The sequence below is a fragment of the Oryctolagus cuniculus genome, chromosome 20 (assembly GCF_964237555.1).
Source record: "Oryctolagus cuniculus chromosome 20, mOryCun1.1, whole genome shotgun sequence".
In the NCBI taxonomy this organism is placed as follows: Eukaryota; Metazoa; Chordata; class Mammalia; order Lagomorpha; family Leporidae; genus Oryctolagus; species Oryctolagus cuniculus.
In genome coordinates this window covers 3926463-3947392 of record NC_091451.1, presented here as the reverse complement: position 1 = coordinate 3947392, position 20930 = coordinate 3926463, and positions in this window count along the sequence as shown.

The window sequence follows — 20930 nt, the reverse complement described above, 5'->3', positions numbered from 1 at the left end:
TTGTTTGTTATAGGATCCTTTTTAAACAATCTTGAACAGAGTAAGGAAGCCACATTCTTACTATGTTGCTAACAGTTTTTTATTTTTTAAATTTCATGCTGATTTTTTAAATGCTTTTCAACATTCAATCTAAATGGTCATGGGATTTTTCTTCTTGAATTTTTCACTTACTTGGAAAATTTAAATGGATTGTTTAAAATGTTAACCGCCTCTTGCCTTTTTTCTTATAACTCACTTGTTATTGTATTTTCATATCTGATTTAATTTATTATAAGAATACTAAGGATATATGCATCTGTTTATGAATGAGAGGCTTATGCTTCATGCATATTTGAAGTTCTGGTCAACTTGCATCATCATTAGTGTAATGCTGGGTTTCCAAATATTTGAAAATATTCTCTGCTTATTTCTACCTTGGTACATCTGGGAAACATAGATGTGTTTGGAATATTTTGTATTTCTTTTATTGCAAAAGATTTTTTTTGAAAGGCAGAGTTACAGAGAAGCAGAGGCAGAGAGAAAGAGAGAGAGAGAGAGAGCTGATCTGAAGCCTGGAGCCAGGAGCTTTCTCCAGCTCCCCCATGCTGGTGCAGGGACCCTAGCACTTGGACCATCTTTCCTACTTTCCCAGGCCATCAGCAGAGAGCTGGATCAGGAGTAGGGCAGCCAGGACTCAAATCAGCACTCATATGGGAAGCTGGCACCACAGGCAATAGCTTTATCCCCTATGCCAGAGCACTGGGCCTGGAATATTTTGTATTTCTTTACAAATGTTTTGCTTCTGTAAGGTTTTAATTGGTTGGTTGGTAGTTTTCATATTGTGATTCAATTTGCTTGTTTTAAGTAAGAGTCCCTATTTTATGTAATATTTGGTTTTGGGAATTTGATGTCCAACATATAGTAGATTTTAATCTCTAGTCAGATTTTTACTCCTAACCATTTACAAATTATTTTCTAACATGTTGACAAGGCTATATTCTCTGTAAAACAACAAAATGGATGCAACTGGAAACCAGTACACTTAGTAAAATAAGCCAGTCCAAATCAGATAAATACAATATTTTTCCCTGATATGTGGTAAGTAATAGAGCATCTAAAATGTAATAAATCGAGGTGAAATCGACATTTTGAGCCTCAATGATTTTTATAGAAAGCTTTTATTTAATAAATACAGATTTTGTAAGTATAACTTTTGGATTATAGCAGTTCTTCCCTCCATACCTGTCCTCCCACCCCCAAACCATCCCACCTGCTACTTGGTCTCTTATTCCATTCTTCATTAAGATTCATTTTTAATTATCATTATATACAGAGGATCAACCCTATACTAAGTAAAGATTTTAACAATTTGCACCCACACAGACATACTTACCCATATGGGTAAGTCATAGGGAACGTGTGCCAAACCGTACATCTCCCTCTCTTATTCCCACTCTTATTTTTAAAAGGGATGGATTTTCAACTGGATTTAAAGACCTGAGAATAACTCTGCTAAGTAAACAGTTCAACCAATGGTATTAAGTAGAAAAAGAAAATACTAAAAAGAATAAAATTGTAAGCTGCTCCTCAACAGTCAGGACAAGGGCTGATCGAGTTATTCTTCTCAGGTTTATTTTTAGGTGCTCAGTTAGTTGTCTCAGATCAGGGAGAACATATGATATTTGTCCCTTTGTGACTGCCTTATTTCACTCAGCATAATGTTTTTCAGATTCCTCCATTTTGTTGCAAATGACTGGATTTCATTTTTATTTACCACTGTGTAGTATTCCATAAAGTACATATACCATAATTTCTTTATCCAGTCTTCCATTGATGGGCATTTAGGGTGATTGCATGTCTTAGGTATTCTGATTGAGCTTCAATAAACATTGAGGTGCAGATAGCTCTTTGATTTGCCAATTTAGATTCCCTTGGATAAATTCTGAGGAGTGGGATGGCTGGGTCGTATGGTAGGGCTATATTCAGATTTCTGAGTTATCTCCAAAGTGTCTCCATAACAGTTTTACCAGTTTGCATTCCTACAAACAGTGGATTAGTGTGCCTTTTTCTGGAGTCTTTTCCAAGCAGTCTTTGCTTGTGCCAATATCTTGCAGGGTTTCTCAGATGTTCTCTAATAATTTGATGGTGTCAGGTCATAGATTTAGATCTTTGTTGAGTGGATTTTTTGTGTAAGGTGTAAGGTAGGGGTCTTGCTTCATACCTCTGCATGTTTAAATCCAGTTTGCCCAGCACCATTTGTTGATTAAACTGTCCTTGATCCAAGAATTGGTTTTAGTTCCTTGATCAAATATAAGTTGGTTGTAGATGTTTGGATTGATTTCTGGTGTTTCTGTTCTGTTCCATTGGTTTAGCAATCTATTTTTGTACCAGTACCAGACTGTTTTGAGTACAACTGCCCTGTAGTATGTCTTGAAATCTGGTATTGTGAGGCCTCCAGCTTTCTTTTTGTTATATAAGATTCCTTTAGCTATTTGATGTCTCCTGTGCCTAATATTAATTTCAGCATCATTTTTTTCCAGATATGTAAAGAATGTCTTTGGTATTTTAATTTGTACCTCTTTGATTCTGTAAATTGCATTTTGAAATATGTACATTTTGACAATATTGATTCTTCCATTCCATGAACATGGAAGATTTTCTATTCTTTGTATCTTCTCAATTTCTTGCTTTAAAGTTTCGTAATTTTCATTGTAGAGATCTTTGATATCCTTGGTTAAGTTTATTTCAAGGTATTTGATTTTTATGTAGCTATTGTGAATGGGATTTATTTCAGAAGTTCTTAGCTGTGGCGTTGTCTGTGTCTACAGAGGCTAATGATTTTTTTGTATTGACTTTATATCCTGCTACTTTACCAAATTCTTCTTGGTAGAGTCTTTTGGATCCCCTATATATAGAACCATGTCATCTGCAAATAGGGATAGTTTGACTTCTTCCTTTCCAATTTGTATCACTTTGATTTCTTTTTCTGGCCTAATGGCCCTGGCTAAAACTTCCAGTACTATATTGAATAGCAATGTTGAGAGTGGGCCTCCCTGTCTAGTACCAGATCTTAGTGCGAATGTTTCCAACGTTTCTCCACTCAGTATGACGCTGTCCATGGGTTTTTCATAAATTGCCTTGATTGTGTTGATGAACGTTTCTTCTATAACCAATTTGTTAGAGTTTTCATGCTTAGATGATCTTTCTGATGTGTTTCAGAATCTATTAGCTGTAATTTGGTTGAGGATATTTGCATCTATGTTCATTAGGGAAATTGGTCTATAATTCTCTTTCACTGTTGCATCTTTCTCAGGCTTAGGAATTAAGGTGATGCTGGCTTTGTAGGAAGAACTTGGGAGGATTTCCTCTCTTTCAATTGTTTTTGAAAAGCTGGAGAAGTACTGGAGTTAATTCTTCTTAACATGTCTGTTATAATTCAAGAGTGAATGTTCCTGAGCTTTTCTTTGTTATGACTGTCTTTATTAATGATTCAATTTCTGTCTTGTTTATGGGTCTTATTAGGTTTTCTGTGTCTTCTTGGCTCAATTTAGGTAGGTTTTATGTGTCCAATATTCTCTCCTCTGCCTCACTGATTCTGTTTTTAAGGCTCTCCACTGAAGTTTTTACTTGTTCTGTTGAATTCTTCATTTCATTTTGATTTCTCTAAAAGATCTCAATTTCACATTCTGTTGAATTCTTCATTTCATTTTGATTCTTCTTTAAGATCTCAATTTCATGAGACAGATTTTCTTTCATGTCCTGCATGGATTTCAGTAGTTTGTGTGTTTGTTTTTGGTTACTTTTATGTAATGCTATGATCATTTTTTGAGTTCCATTTCTTGCATTTCTTCTATCTTACCATATTCATAATCTAGTATTTAGAGAGATGATGTTGGTTTCTTCTTTTTTTGTTTGTTTGTTTATTTATTTATTTATTTTTGCTGTGGCAGCTTTTAGCATTGTACTATGACTCTGTAGATCAGTGGAGTGTCTGCCTTCAGTGAATCTCTATATGCTTGTAGTGGGTGTGGCCAGAGAGCGCTGTTCAGTTCTCCAGGGTTAAGGGTATGCCTACAGTGACAAACCCAGGTTTGGTGTGGTAAATCTTCTCTCTTTTTTATTAGATGGGAAGTATAATCTGCTTAGCTGAGCTCTTCTCCTCAATGGAGACCAGTGCATGAATGCTAGCCCCAGTAGGTATAATATTCATCTGCTCTGTCCCAAGGACCACACAATGGATCTTTTCTGTCCTCAGTGTAAGCTGATTCCCCAGCAATGTCTCTCACCACGTACCAGGAACCCCCAAGCTTGTGGCATCTCCCACTGATACTGCTCAAAATCCCAGCCACACTGTGAGTTCTTCCACACACCCCCAATTGTTTTCACAGTCCCAATTTGGAAGCTTCTACAATCTCAAGCTCATAGCCCTCTGTTATTTCTCCCCACCAGAGTCAGGAGTCTCTGCTCAGCTGATTGCCGGGTGCAGACGAGTTAGCACAGCTGTCACGTATGTCGAAAATGGCACCTGCTCTATTGGCTTGTTACAGTACACCTTTGTAAAGGGATCAGAGAGAGAAACGTGTCCGTCCCATACTTTTTTTTCTCTTATAGTTTAGCTGGTACACTCCCCCACCCACCCCACCTCAGGCTGCAAGCCTTGTTCTCTCTATGTTCTTTTTGCTGCTTTTTTGCCAGTGGCTGGGATACTGTTGTCTGTCTCACCTCTCTTTCTAGAGCTGGTGCATAGGCTCTCAGCTGTTGGAGTCCTGAGCCATGGGCGTCCATGCCCTCCATGTCCCTCTAATTTTGGTAGAGTTTCCTTTGCTGTTTTCCCCTAATTCTTCCCTGAGACAACACTATCTCCACTTTTTTAAAACTATCTTCTCCTAGGCTAGAGCAGTAAGCTCCCTCCCTGCTCTGCCATCTTGGAACCTTTCATTTCTTAATTTACTTTCTTAAGAAATCTGTACCTGAGTTTTGCTCTGCTCTTTTCTGAAATGTTTGTGCTTCCATCTACTTTATAACCACTGACATGAGTACACTTTTTCTCTTCTGTTTGTGATGCTAAGAAGAGTTATAGAGATATTGCAGCTCTCTCCCTTGTCAGCAGTGCTTCTTCAGGCTGTCTCCATGAATTAGGCACTGGGTTAACTTTGCCATATTAAAACATATCTGCCTAAATGCAAAATTTTTCAGTAAAATCATCATAAGATCAACCCGCCATGCAATCTCTCATCTTCGGTTTGGAAATATGTCCTGAGTGTCTTTTCTGTCAGTGTCTGTATGCTGGGGACCATTTAAGGTCGAAAGCTGCTGAGGGGTGACACAGCCACTATCATTTCTCTGTTACTCTCACTGTGACTCCACTTTCATTGCTTCTCTTTCTGCTGACTGATGAATGTTCTGATTATTCTTCTTAGAAATATATACTGAACAGGTTTGACATTGTTTTAGAGTATTCTATTTCATTTTGATTGTCATTTACTGAGTGATGCATAAATGATCCAGGCTAGCTATAATCTATCCTCTGACTAAAGCTGTCCTGGGTTAGGATATGGCTGATTGTACCCATTTATTTCTTCAAATATAAGTGGAAAGTGAAATCCTCTCTAAATACTAACTAAATACTAACTCTCTAAACACAATACTAACCAGATATCAAGATTCCTTTCTTTTCACCAAACAGATCCAGCTTTTCTTTGTGTTTCTATCTTTTTACCCCAAACTTGCACCAGGTTCCTGGAGCAGAAGGAAACTTGTTAGCCAAGTCAGAACCAATAGATGTGGATATCCATTCTTTTCAGACTGTCAAAACCATAACTATGTTCTCCCTGGTTTGTGGTGGTGCAGTCCCCCATGGAGATGCATCCTTCACACAGAGGTACACCAGGGTGGAGAAAAATTCAATGAGTCTGCCTTCCAAAGTGTAAGGGGACTTTGACCTGGAAATTGATGAGATCCTGATCAGAAGTGTGGGGAAAGCTCTTTGTTTCAGTTTGTGTGCATATGAATTGGCATCCTTTCCTCTTGTCAAAATATTCTTTTTTATTGAGTGCTCTGTTTTCCCTTCTGCTGCACAAATGTGCTGCCTTTGGGGGTGTCTGTGATTGAGGGTATTGCTAACAATTGCAGTATCCAGCTTCCTTTTTGAATAATCTTTAACCAGAAACAAAAGTGCAAAGTGATGAGGAGACTATCACCCTCTAGGCATCCTGAGTTTGTGTTCCTTGCTATTTTCTTTCTTTGGGTGCTGGAGCAGCCTTTAGAGAAGTGTAAGGGTAGCATTGATGCTTTTGATTTTGAGTGATTAGAAAACAAATAGTTTTTTGTAGGAAAGGACTGAGGAGGCACTAGAAAAAACCAGCTGCAGCTTCTTTTTGGCTCTTATGATATGGCAACATTTCAGAATCTTTATGGGTCTGTTTTATGGAAATGCATATGTATCCCCCTTAGATGACACTCAGGCCCTGTTTACAGAACCATTTGAATTGAGTAACATTTCTCACATAATTAGCGGCAGTCATCAAGAGTGTTTCCAAAGGAAGAGAGCTGCAGCAACAGAAGCGTTGGTGATATGGGCTGGGAGTGAGGGGGAAAAAGTTTGGGGAGGCAACAAGAGAGATTAGAACGTGTTCAAATGAGAGGCCAGGGCTGTTGCAAAATGGGTTAAGTAACCACCTGCAGTGCTGACACCCCATACGGGCACTGGTTCTATTCCCAGCGACCCCTCTTCCAATCTAGCTCCCTGTGCCTAGGGACATGCTTGGGCCTCTGCATCAATGTGGGAGACATGGAGGAAGACCCTGGCTCCTAACTTTGGCCTGGGCCAATCTTGGCCATTGTGGACATTTGGGGAGTGAACCAGGAGAGGGAAGACCTCTCTTGGCCTCTCTCTCTCTATCTCTCTCTCTCCATCTCTTTCCTCCCCCTTCCCCCCCCCTTTCTCTCCCCTCTCTCCAAAATTCCTAAATGAGCAATTGTTTTTGGAATTTTGTCAAAAGTTGGGAGAGAGGTACATGTGTCTGTGTTTCCCTTGCTTAGACTGGAAGTTTCATGACTGAATTTGAGGTCACTAAAATCAATTTTGTAATTGAAACACTGACCACTTATCCTGGTGCAGCCAACCCCTGCTCACACTCTTCTTCCCTAGGCAGACAGGTCCACAGGTGCACACACTGGAAACAGAGACCTGCAGACCTAGGTTATTACACCATTGGCTTAAACCTGTGGACTGATAAGATGGAGTTCTTTGTGACTCAGTTTGGTTTTTTGGTAGAATGAAATATCACAGTTTTAGTGAAATATCATCTCTCCTGGTCGATGACTCCAGTCAGCTTGCCTGTCCATCCACATTGGCATCACGAGTGATTGTCACAGAAGGTTTTGGAATGTATGAAAAAATTGAAGTCTCTACAGGGCTGACTTATTTCCCCCGGAAAGTGGGAGAAGTGTTTTGTTAGAAGCAGTTCATGGAGGATTCTGAAGTAATTTCATTTCATTGTCACTCATTGAGCTGTTTCCATAGCTCCTAAAATTTATGGACCAATTATAAATAGTCCATTTGTGTCTTACTTATAAAATGCCTACAGGTAAGTTTCTCAGTGCCTTTAAAATAAAGATTTCCTCAGTAAAGAAACATAATAATAAAAAGGAAGACAGGCATTGTCTGCAACTTGAGCTATAATCTAGGCATTTATTACCTACATGATACACTGGCTCCTATTATATACATTACCTGATAATTCTCTTTAGGCCACCCCCTTTGTCCAAATTCCTGCCTGGGTGACACAACCTTTGGCTCAACTTACAGTCTATCCACTTAGCCTACATTGGAGTGCCTGGAGTGCATATTCACTCTAGGTGAAAGGGGCCCAAAGCTGCCCATGACTGGCCCTGCATTCTGACTCACCCCAGGGATGGACACAGGGCACAGGTCCTAAGTGGTTTGCTTGGCCCTCTTTTGCATGACCTTCCCCATGATCAGGCAGATTCTCCAGTATGCATAAAACCCAGTGGCTCACAGCATTCTCAAAATACCTGCTTTGATTTCATCTGTGATTTTTTAAAAATATTTATTTATTTATTTGAAAGTGAGAGTTACAGAAGGAGAGAGAGAGGTCTTCCATCTGCTGGTTCACTCCCCAGATGGCCGCAACAGCCTGAGTTACACCAATCTGAAGCCAGGAGTCAGGAGCTTCTTCCTGGTCTCCCACGTGGGAACAAGGGCCCAAGGACTTAGGCCATCCTCTACTGCTTTCCCGGGCCATATCAGAGAGCTGGATAGGAAGTGGAGCAGCCAGGTCTCCAACTAGTGCCCACATGGGATGCCAGTGCTTCAGGCCAGGGTGTTAACCCACTGCACCACAGTGCCAGCTCCTCATCTGTGATATTTTTGAGAAATCCTTCTCAGGTGTGAAAAGCTCTGAGTAGGGGGTAGTATTTTGTACTTTGGGAAGCGTCTTTATAAAAACAAGTACCATTTAGGACCCCATGTCCTAACAATCAGCTGAGCCCATCCAGGTCATGGGCAGCCTGGCAGACATCGGGTTGATGGTGTTGGGGGATAAGCAGTTACTGTACAAGTTCTCTGAGGCTGTAGTGGCAGAGACACTACTCTGGGCTTTCAGGAGAATTGCTTTTGCTGGGGAGAGTGAGGCAGTGATGAGGTCACCAGGCCCCACTTCTGGATTGCATCTCTAGCATAAGAACACCATGAAGGGATAGCAAATCCAGAACACAGCCCATCCCTTTGCCCTGACTGCACAGACCTAACCTTAATCTTACTCATCTACTCCATGTTCTTTCTGAGTCTCTCTTCTCCTCTCCATCTCCAGAGCAGGGGCACAAGCTCCTGTGATGTGGGGGGGGGGGCTTCTCACTATTTACTACCTACACAGTCACGGATATTCCTTTTCATGCCTCTGCGTTTGTCTTGTGTAAATGAAGAAATATCTGCATGGTTAATGAGGGACTGGACTGAACAGGAACAGTCCCTGGTGGCTACAGTGTATCTGGTCTAGCTTGGCTTGGCCCTACATGCCAGTGGCCAGTGGCTGGACTCTGGATAGCTGAACTGCTGTACTACTTGGCACTATGCCCTGTGGTCCTGGTGCTGTGCCTGCCCTACTTGCTCCTTCTACCTCTTGGCAATTGTCATGCAGAAGTGATCCTGGCCTTTGCTTGCTCAGTGTTGCCTGCCATGTACAACAAAGCTGGGAAGAAGCATGGCTGGACATCGATTGTTTTAGGAATGGACACAAAGAGTGCCAGGAGCAGCCAGCAGAGGCAAGGCCATGGAGGGTCACCATATATTTGCCAGCCAAGGACCCTCCCCACCCCTAAACATCTGCCCCTGTGAGGCTTGAAAGTGCTTTCAGAGGTGTTGGTGACCTCACTGTGTCTCTGTAGCTTGTGAGGTTGTGAGAGAGTTCTTTGCCCAGAACCAGGAGTGGGAGGGTCTGTGACCCCACCATGCCCTTCATCCCTGTATCTGAGGTTGTCCTGTGGACTCAGCCCTGGGTCAATATCCAGTCTGTATTTTTTAATATTTATTTATTGGAAAGTGGAGTTAGAGAGATCTTCAGTCTGCTGGTTAACTCCCCAAACGGCCAAAATGGCTGAGGCTGGGGCAGGCTGAAGTCAGGAGCCAAGACCTTCTTCCGAGTCTCCCATGTGGGTTCAGGAGCCCAGGTGCTTGGGTCATCTTCTGATTTTTTCCCGGGTGCATTAGCAGGAAGCTGAATTAGAAGTGGAACAGCCAGGACTTTATTGGTGCCCATTGGGATACTGTCAATTCATGCAGTGGTATAACCCACTATGCCTCAGGACCAGCGACTCCATTAAATATTTTTGGTTGAGGGTGGGGGATGAGTGTGAGGGATAGGAGAGTTTGACCAGAGGTGAGGTAGTGGTCAGACCACATGACCTCGGGGTGTTGGGGGCTTGGGAAGGTGCAGGTGGTATATGGGAAAGGGAGGAGCACATAATGTGTAGGGATCAGGGAGGGCCTGCTGGGGGTGGTGAGGGCATAGGCGTTGGTGTCCCCAGGAATGTTTATAAGCAGACTCCTGCCCCAGGGCCTAGTTTTTCCCTGGACACCTGAGTACTTCCGCAATGATCTTTGGTGTCCATAGTATTTCCTACCTCCTTTTCAAGGCTGTTAAGTGTTGGGGAGCATTTCCCAAGCCCAGGCTCTGTGGGCCAGGGAGCTGTGGTGTCTGCATGGTGAAACATGGTCTAAGGACTTCAGCATGTACTGTGGTATTCATTAGGGCCCCAGAAGTTTCTGAAACTCTTCTCCTGAGAAGTATTCCATGGAGGCCTTACAGTGAATCTTGGTTGATTATTTGGTGGCTTTTTTAAAAATAATAATAAAAACACACATATTGTCTCCAAATAACAGAACTTGCTCCATCCCCAGCTCTCCCTCATATGACAGAGCGGAATGGGATGGATAAAGTCTCCAAAGCCCTTTTCTGTGCCGATGCAGCTGCATCTCCTCCTCTCATTATTATTTATCCACCATAATTAGCCCTGGGTTCCCTCTGTTCTCTTTTCCCTTCATTATATTTAGATGCAAGGTTGTAGTAGTTAGAGAAACAAAGTCTCTGAGTCAGGAAGGGACTTGAGCAGAGTCTGCTACCTACAAAGTACATGGACAGGAAGACAGCACTCTGCCCAGGCACTGCAATGTAGGATGAGGACATGCCCAGCGGTGGCTGAATCCACTGCGACTCAACACCTCCCCCTGGCATCTTTATTTTAACTTTGTAGTAGATGGTATGGTCTTTGTTATAACTTTGTGAAAAACTTTTATATTCATTTTTAATGCAATTGTCTATTCTTCAAGTGCTCTGACTATATTCATGCATTTTTCTATTATTTTTCCAAAACAAAATATTCATTTTTCTTATGGTAATAATAGATCATTCAGAGTTACATTGCTTTATAAATCTTTATCATTTTTTGAAATTATGATTATTGCCCATGCATATTTTTTAAGATTTATTTATTTGAAAGTCAGAATAATGCAGAGAGAGAAGGAGAGGCAGAGAGAGAGAGAGAGATCTTCCATTTTCTGGTTCACTCCCCAATTGGCCACAATGGATGGAGCTGTGCCAAATTGGAGCCAGGAGCCTCCTCTAGGTCTTTCCATGTGGGTGCAGTGGCCCAAAGACTTGGGCCATCTTTCACTGCTTTCCCAGGCCATAGCAGAGAGCTGATTTGGAAGTGGAGCAGCGGGGACTTTTACCGGTGTCCATATGGGATACCAGCACTGCAGGTGGCAGCTTTACCACTACACCAACACCATGCATGCTTTCAATATCTTAGTTGGAGCCAACTCAAAAACTATGAATCTGTAGCCAGCTTGATTCACATTTTGATTGTGAATTAATCAACTTACTCAAAATGTTGTATGTTTCCTGGCAACTGTCATGTACACTGTTTCTCAGAGACATGTTAGTCCACTGCAGATAACATGTTTCTACTCTTTTTGGATGTTAGTGGGACTCTAAATTTGCCTTAGATTTTGAAAGTTTCTATACTATATTTCTACATATATTAATCTAAACTTTCATATATTGTAGAAAATTGCATGCTCCTTGTTTTTTTATTTTTCTAGGATTTTTAAAAATAGTTTCCAACATTGATGAAATTATAATGAACTCCTTATTCAGAAAATTCCCTATGCTGGCTTTTCATAGCCCATTTAAAATTACTCATTACTTCTCAGAGTAATCACATCCCATCTCATTTTATAACACATGCTTCCATTTTTATTTTGGTTTTGTCTTTAAATCTATTAATATGACCTGTGTGTATCACTAACATCCTAGTGAGCAGATGGTCATACTAGGAGCCTGTGCCAATCTTGACTTGCATTTTTATTGTGAAACCATCAGCTTGCTCAAGTTCTGTAAGTTCTCCTGAGCATTTCATGTTTACAGTTGTTCAGGGTGTTAAGTCAGTTGTCTACATTCTCCCTTTCCAGGCAACATATTTTACCTTTATGTTTTTAACATTGGTGTATGAAATTTCCTATTATGTATTTCTAGACACTGCCATAATTCCTGTAATATACTGTGTACAATGGAATGACCTATCATTTAAGACACTCCATTAAAAATCAAACTTTGTTGTAATAAACTCTTTCACCAAATGTATTTATATCTGCTTTTTATTCTTTTATTATTCCTAACAAGTTACTCAGTTTTACTTATAGTATTAGAAATATATTTTATATCATAAACCTCCATTTTCGTTTTGTAGCTTTCAATTTACAACTATCTAGTCTTTCTCTCTTTACCCACCCCCCCACACACACACAATTCCACATCATAGTTTAAGTGAGTCCTAGGATTATAAACCTATGGCTAACTTGGTTTACTTTTTATTGTGTTGTCATCAGGTCACTCTAAATTTGGAAAGTTATGCTGGTGGCATTAATGTACATGGTATCTCTGCTTCATCTAGGGTAAGTTTCATCTTTCACAATTGCAAAGTCTTGATAGTTATGACTCAACAATTATCATTCCCTGAATTTTTCCAAGTGTACCTCTAGGTACTTTCCCTAAAACTTATTCCAACAGGAGGAATGCTTTTATTTGTTTTACATTCATTGATTTTTACATTTTACTTTCATTTCAAATTTAATTGTAAGTAACTATTTTCACCAAATTGTCTTCTAACTAATTTTAATATATATTTTATGAAATGTATATTAACCTTTGGTTTTATAAATTTTCTAATTTGTAGCTTAAGATGCTATGACGATTCCTTTAAGATTACTTTCCAAAGTGACTTGATTATTACTTGATTCAAGATATTGGAAAATTTTCTTTACTTTACTTTTTAAAATGTAGTGGAGTATTTATCCACCAAATATTCTTATATCTGCTTACCACTGTGTTATGGCTTATACCGTGTTACTCAGTTTTGCCTACATAATCACATAAAATATAACATGAGCATCTATTTATTTGGTTTTGAAAAACAGTTTGCGATGTGAAAAATGTTTTGTGCATACAGCATTCATTTAATACTGCTTATTTTTCAATGAAAGGGCCACTTTATTGCTGTGAGGCAACTGGGCTTGGGCAAGGGGCCAACCTGTGAGGGCAAGGCCTTATTTGAACTTCTTGGGGCAGAAGTTGGTGGCTGTATTTATTCTTATGGCAGCTGATAGCATGAAGGAGCAGGTGAGTGTACCCCTTGTGGTGCCTCTTCTTGTCAGAGTTGTATTTCTGGGCAAGCTGTTAGAGGGAGGGTTCAGTGATGGCACCTCACAGGCAGAACACTAAGTGCAGGAAGACTCTTTCTGGATGTTGTAATCTGGCAGTGTCACTGTCATCTAGTTGTTTGCTCACAAATGTCAGTTACTGTTGGTCAGAGGGGACACCCTCTTTGTCTTGAATTTTGGCTTTGACAATTTCAGTGGTGTCACTGGACTTGACCTCAAGAGTGATTTTCTTCCCACTAGTGTCTTCACAAGGATCTGCATAACTGTGTGTCTGCCTCTTTGAAAAGAAAGAGCTTATTCAATACTTGAAGGATGTTTCTTTGTCAGTGTCATACAATTTGCATTTATACCAATAACACATCTGTTATCCTTGTATAATCCTCTGTGAATAGGACACCTTTTTCTTCTGTAGTGTTTTCAGGTTTTAACTTTATTTCTGGGTTTATGAAATTTTATTATGATCTCCCTTGGTATATTGAGTTTTTCCCCTCATGGGCTTAGAATGCAATGATTGCCTCGATATTATAGATTTGTATTTTTGTGAAATTTGAAAACTTTGGCCATAATTTCCCCAAACTTCCACCTAACCATTTGAGACACGCTACTTAAACATATAATTGGACTGATGCTCTATCCTCTGTTCACCCTTTTTGGTCTTTTCTTCTCCCCAACTTTTGTTGTGATGGATTATGTTGCTTTATATTCATGTCCATTTATCTACTCTTCTGAAATGTCTCATCTGTCCGACTTCCATTGGAGAAATTATTAATTACAGAGATTGTGCTTTTTACCTCTAGAAGTTGCTCTTGGGTTTTCTGCATATTTACCTAATGTAAAATTGTAAAATTTGTGTAGATTTATTTATGTAAAAATGTAGAATTGTAATACATGTCTAAGAACTGTTGCAAATTCTTCAATAGTACTTATCTGCATCTTTTGGGCATAAAGGCTATCTCTAGCTTTGTCCTGATCCTGAGATTATCTACCCTTGCAAGTTTCTGAGTAGTATCAGTGACTTTTTCAGTCATGAGCCCCTTGTGCCTCATTTGGTTTCAAAATTGATGTGAAATGATTCCAAAAGAGGTAGTCAGCTCCAAATAAAGACAATTCAGCTGGGCATGCTTCTTCACATTGGGGTTTCTGCTGCTCTTTTAGGCTGATAACAAGGAAACCTATGAATGTCATGGATCTATAAATGTGTCTCTAACATTCTGCATCTATGATTAACTGATCATGGGTTCACACTGATGTCTTCAACTCTGATTTTCAACATATATACCATTCTGGGTGATTTTCTTGTTTTATAAAGTCCCACTCCAATAGTGACAAATCTCTCTCATTCCACTTACTCCACTTTAGTACACAAAATTAACCATGTCAAAATTATGAACCCCCACCTGTGGTGGGAAATTCTTCCTAACACAGGGCACAATGCCATTGCCTTAGTTTGCCAGACTGCAGTCACATTCTTTTTTATAAGATTTATTTACTTATTTGAAAATCAGAACTGAGGAAAGAGTTTCCCCTGCTGGTTCACTCCACAGATGATTGTATGCCAGGGCTGGACCATGTGAAAATCGGGAGCCAGGAGCTTCATTCAGGTTTCCAACATGGTTGGCAGGAGCCTAAACACTTCATCCATCTTCCACTGCTTTTCCCAGGCCATTAATAGGGAGATAGATTAGGAATAGAGTAGCCAGGACATGAACCAGTGCTCACATGTGATTCCAGCATAACAGGTGAGAGCTTAACCTGCTGTACCACAACACTTTTGTAATTACATAAGTTATTAGCACCATTCCTACCTCCTTCAGTGAAATTTTATCATAACTTTAGAACACATTTAGATTATTTTATCACATTCTGCATTGAATTCCTGAATTCCTGACATTCTTTTTTTTTTTTTTTACAGTCAGAGTGGACAGTGGACAGTGAGAGAGAGAGACAGAGAGAAAGGTCTTCCTTTGCCGTTGGTTCACCCTCCAATGGCCGCTGCAGCTGGTGTGCTGCGGCTGGCGCACCACGCTGATCCGAAGGCAGGAGCCAGGTGCTTATCCTGGTCTCCCATGGGGTGCAGGGCCCAAGGACTTGGGCCATCCTCCACTGCACTCCCGGGCCATAGCAGAGAGCTGGCCTGGAAGAGGGGCAACCAGGACAGAATCCGGCACCCCGACCAGGACTAGAACCCAGTGTGCCAGCGCCACTAGGCGGAGGATTAGCCTATTGAGCCGCGGCACCGGCCCTGAATTCCTGACATTCTACATGATGGTAGAATGTGGTAACCAGCTGTTCCACAGAACCCATGGACTTGTGTCTGGGTCTTGGGTCCTGGAATGTTGCACACCACCAATTTTATTTCAGGCCCCAGGGCCCAAATTCCTTGAGAGATCCTGAACCCTAGATATTTGACAGTTTTCTTGGTGATCTGGACCTTTTTCCATTATACTTCATATCTTGCTCTTGTAGTAGAGTCAGGGGTACCCATGTCCCCCAGTCACAGTTGGCCTGCCTTTCTGCTGTCAGTAGGAGGTCACTGACATGTTGTAGACTAATGCAATTTAGTGAATCCACAGGAAATTTTTCCATATCTGTTGCCAAGGATTCCTCAAACAGAGTGAGAGTTTTTGGATTCCTGCAGTAGCCTTGTCCAGGTCAGCTGTGTTTTCCTGCCCATGTCTGGTCCTCCCTTTCAAAGGTAAATGGCAGCTGACTGAGGGAGTCACTCTCAGGCAGAAGAAAGCATCCTTCAAGTATAGGCAGGTGTACCAGGAAGTCCTTGGCAGAATCTGGATAGTGTATGGGTTGGGAATCACAGGGTGTAATGGTACTGTACCCCTGTTTATGGCCTGCAGATCTTGGACTGGTTGATATCCTGCTCCTCCTAGTTTCTTGACTGGCAGCAGTGGAGTGATCCACTGGAACACACACTCAGTTAGGATACCTGCCTCGTGCAGGTAAGTGATGTGTTGTTTTATTCCCAGTTGAGTATCCTGAGGCAGAGGTTATTGTCATTGTTGAGTTGGAGCTGCCCCAAGCTTGAAGTCATTACCAGAGGTGCATGGTTTTTGATCAGGCCTACTGGGTTATTTCAGCCCAGATCTGAGGAAATACAGAAAATCTTCTGAGTTAATCTGAGCGGTCCCTCTCATATTCATATTTGTGTCCAACTGATACCATCAAGATGAAAGAGGGTACATGGCCATCAGTTGGGTTGCCAGGCAGAGTTAAATTGTAGAGTCCTGTGGAGCAGAAAATGGTCTGGGCCCCAATATTTCTGAGGACATTTCATCCTAAGAGTGGCACTGGGCATTCAGCAATGTGGAGACACTTGTGATCAATCTGGTGAGCACCTGGAGTACAGACTCATGTTTAGAAGAATGGTTTTTCAGCTTGAATCCTCTTAACCCTCATGAAGACAGCAGTCTTTTTTTTCCTAAAGGGGCTATAGGTTGAGTCATGACCAAATGTTCAGCTCCAGTGTCTACCACAAACTTTAGAGATTTGTCCCCTGCTTCCATGGAAATCATAGGTTCATGGGAGCCAATGGCGAACTAACCTGGTGTGTCTGTCTTCTTTGACAAAAAAGTGATGAGCATCAGTTCTTTGGCTTTGGCTTGAAATTGCATCTTTTTTTTTTTTTTGACAGGCAGAGTGGACAGTGAGAGAGAGAGACAGAGAGAAAGGTCTTCCTTTGCCGTTGGTTCACCCTCCAATGGCTGCCACGGCCGGCACACCGCGCTGATCCAATGGCAGGAGCCAGGTGCGTCTCCTGGTCTCCCATGGGGTGCAGGGCCCAAGCACTTGAGCCATCCTCCACTGCACTCCCTGGCCACAGAAGAGAGCTGGCCTGGAAGAGGGGCAACTGGGACAGAATCCAGCGCCCCGACCGGGACTAGAACCCGGTGTGCCGGCGCCGCAAGGCGGAGGATTAGCCTAGTGAGCCGCGGCGCCGGCCTGAAATTGCATCTTGAGGCTTGTGGATCATGGTGGTGCATTTGTTTTTCCAGTGGCCTATCTATTCTCAATAGGTGCATTGATCATTTTTTCAATGGCCCTGATTTTTGATTAGGTGGCCCTCTGCTTCTGTTGGTGAATTTGTTTTGAGAGAGTGAAGGCATCTGTGTAATGGCAGATGCCAGCAAAGCTGCTTGACATTTGCTTTGGCAGTCTGTCTCTCTTTTCTCTGTGTGGCCTTGGTTAACATAGACACTGTTTGCCACTCCCAAGAGTTGAGTAGTGTGCATTCCAGCAAAGCCCTGAAGTTTCTGGAGCCTTCAATGAATGTCAGGGGCACTTTTTGCCACAAAAGCACTATTGACCATCCATTGGTTTTCTGGGGCTTCAAGGGTTGAAAGGGGTGTGAATTCTGGATGCCTCACATAAGCTGCCTTAGAAATCTCCTGGCCCCTCTTCACTCTTTTGTGTCACTGGCATGGTTTTAGTCCTGTTGGTGGGCTTTCTGGATACTCCTCAGAGACCCCTCCTGTGTACCTCTTGGTAATGACCCAGGAGGGATCTTCATTCTGGTTGGTAAAAGATCCCAATCTGGAGCCTGGTCAGGATTAACCTGGGCTCCCCATGCAGCAGGATCTAATGTCCCAGCTGGGACCTGTTCTTGAGCCCATTTTGTGGGCCTTGAGGAGAATTCTCCATCTATCTTCATTATTGGAAAGCATCAGGAGGAGTTAGTGGAAATCACTCCACATCGGATGATGGGTGTGGAAAATGGACCCAAACAGCTCTACAAGGGCCTGCAGCTTCTCTGAGTAGGAGGGTGTATTGCATTTCCTGTTTAAAGGGTCAGTAGTGATGAAAGGCTGATAGTGCATCATGATGACCCCTAGCTGGAGTGCCATCTGCCTCAATGATCGGGGGTAGCCTGGTCTCTCTCAATAGCATCTGGTGGGCTGGCAGAGGATTGGTCTAAGCTGACTGTAGATGTTGGGTTATTGGAGGGTTTGCTGGTACAAACTCAAATGGAGTTGGGAGGCATTGAGCCTGAGAAGGTATAATTTCTTGTGGGCAGATCAGAGGATTGGTGGGTGTATGACAGCCCTGCCAGTACAGCAATGGATACTGAAATCTGAAAAGATGGCCACAGGACTTTATTCTCCACTGTGTTGCCCTGGAAAATCTTTGATGAGGATTTTGGCAAAGTCAGAATGAGAATTCTTGCATCCCAGAGCAAAAGAGGCCAAACCCAGCATGGCCTTGTCTGAAGGATGGACAGCCATGAGTTGATGTAGGGAAATTGATCTTGTTGTCCTAGATGCTTCATAAGCACTTGCAGACTACTTGAGCTATAGCGACACCTGTTCCTTCTGAGAACCAGTCAGTGTTGAAAGTGGGCCATTGAAACCTACAGAAATGTGGATAATGTGGGTCCTAAGTGTATTCTGGGTAAGCTTGAGTCCATAATCCTTTCCAAGACACTTTTTGAAATTTTTGAGCATGTTGTACACACAGTGGTCTTAGAAGGAGACCCACCCACTATGTAACCACCCTATGAAGGGAGACATAAGGCAAACAAATGAGAGGTGTCCCCAATAGAGACCAATCGGATGCCTGTCTGACCATTCCCTCCCTGTGAGGGCTAGACCCATCTTGAAATCTAAAATAAAGATTTTTAGGGAGTGATCAAGTCCCCCTTCTGCCTGCAGGGGCAGGCCTGTCTCAGACTCTCGTCTCCAGGGACTCTTAGATTGTCCGATGTTCCCAAATCTGATTGTCCCAAGCCTCGGGGTCCAAATTAGCTGTAGCAGTGATCCTCACCATTAGGAGGACTCCCACCCTGAAAGTCTTGGGAATGGTACTTAGTCATCCATCCAGCAGTGGTCACCTCTTACCCATTTGTTTCCTAAAACAATGGCACAAGGGGCTAGCATGGTCAGCTACCCAGTCAGGGAACCAGGTATTACAGACAATAGACAAAGGAAACCAAGCCACCCTTGAGACTTTTGGGAGGAAAGACACGCAGTTTATTATGTATGTGGATTTGACAGGACTCCTGTCACAAGTGTTAAGCCCTGACTCCCTAGCTCTCCTTTGCTTTTATACACACAGATCAGGAAATTACAGTAACAGGGTTATTTCATGAGGCACCTAAACATATAGAGATACCCATCTCAAGCATGTAGCTGGGCTTTCTGCAAAGCAGCCTTCTCTGGGAATTGCTGACACGTGTATGATTGAACAGCCAAGCAAAAAATGTTCCTAAAAATCCCCAAGCAGACAGTCCTTCTTGTCTGAGCTGAAAGGGAGGGGACCGGGGGCTGCAGCCTTAAGAATGGACATTATACCCAGTAAATGCTAACACTGTCAGAAAAAAAAATTAAAAACCTGTTATCACAATAAGCATTAGCAAGACACAACCCGTGTGGTCCAACGACATTGATGTTTGAGAAATGCAGCAACCTGCACCTAGCATTGACATGAGTGCTCCCACATATGTTCAAAATGGGGATATGCTATTCCCTCCCCTGACAATTGTCTGGGGGGTGTAGGTACTGGAGGCAGAGTTACGTAGTAAGACATAATTTTGTAAGGGATGTAATCCACCAGTTGTTATGGAATATGAACTGTCTTTAGTGTGCCCTAGGGAAATGGTGAGGTTTCATTATGTCTGTGTCCATGTGAAGGGGCCTGTTTCCCCATGAGTAAGGCAGATAGTGTGTGTGGAGGTAATGGCTGGTCCTCATGGTAAAGACCAGCAAATAAGGCCAAGCACTGGAGCCAGGCCTGTTTTGAGTTGTGGTCCATGCCATCCGCAAATTTTTGTGATCTGTCCATCTCTAAAATGTCTGTAACTACAGGTGATGTCAGCCTGTGGGTTGAAAAGGTATTACCTCGCATATATGTGATGACTCCCACTGAACAGGAGGGGAAATTCAACATGCTTACAGAGACACAGTGACAAGTCCAGGGTTGTGGAATTTATAAGTGTGGGAGCTGAGTGAGAGTTGTGACTTTTACCTGCTAAGCTTCAGAGGCTGGGAATTTGGAGCTGAGTTGGCTGTTCTAGCTCACAGGGTGGTTGTGAACACCTGGAAGGTCCTGTCTTGGGCCATCCTTCCTCACCTCCATCACCCTGCTTGTTTCCCATGTTTAGCTGTACTTTGATTTTTATGAACATCTGTATACAGCGCACAAAGGAATCCACCAATTCATTCCTTTGTTGCAGGGATTCCTGGGCCCAGATTTTGCCAATTAGGATAGAAAGTTGATGTGGGAGGGGCAGTTTTCATGTAGAGACTGGGTGAGCACAGAGATTCTGCAGGTGTCCTGTGGTCAGGAGGTTGGAGGAAGGTGATGTTAGATGCTCATGTCTGTTGTTTAGTGCCCTGGCTCTGCTATTATAAAGTCCCACAAACTGGGTAATTTGGCACAGCAAATCCTGTCACAGTGTAGAGGCCACAAGTCCACAACTAAGGTGTCAGAAGGGCCAGGTACTCTCCCAAAGATGTAGGATGGGGTCCTTCCTTCTTTCTACTTCTGGTGTCTGCTGGAAACCTGTAGAATTAGTTCCTTGTCTTCTAGATGCACAACTCTGGACTTGCCCTCTACCCTCACAAAGCTGCTTCTATGGGTCTGTCCAGTTCTCCCTGCTTTCTTTTAAATAGCAGTCCTTAGGCCATGATATCAAAGACCATACTCTTTTGAAGGTCACAATTCAACCCCTACTATGTGTATTGGGCATGATACATCTCCCAAA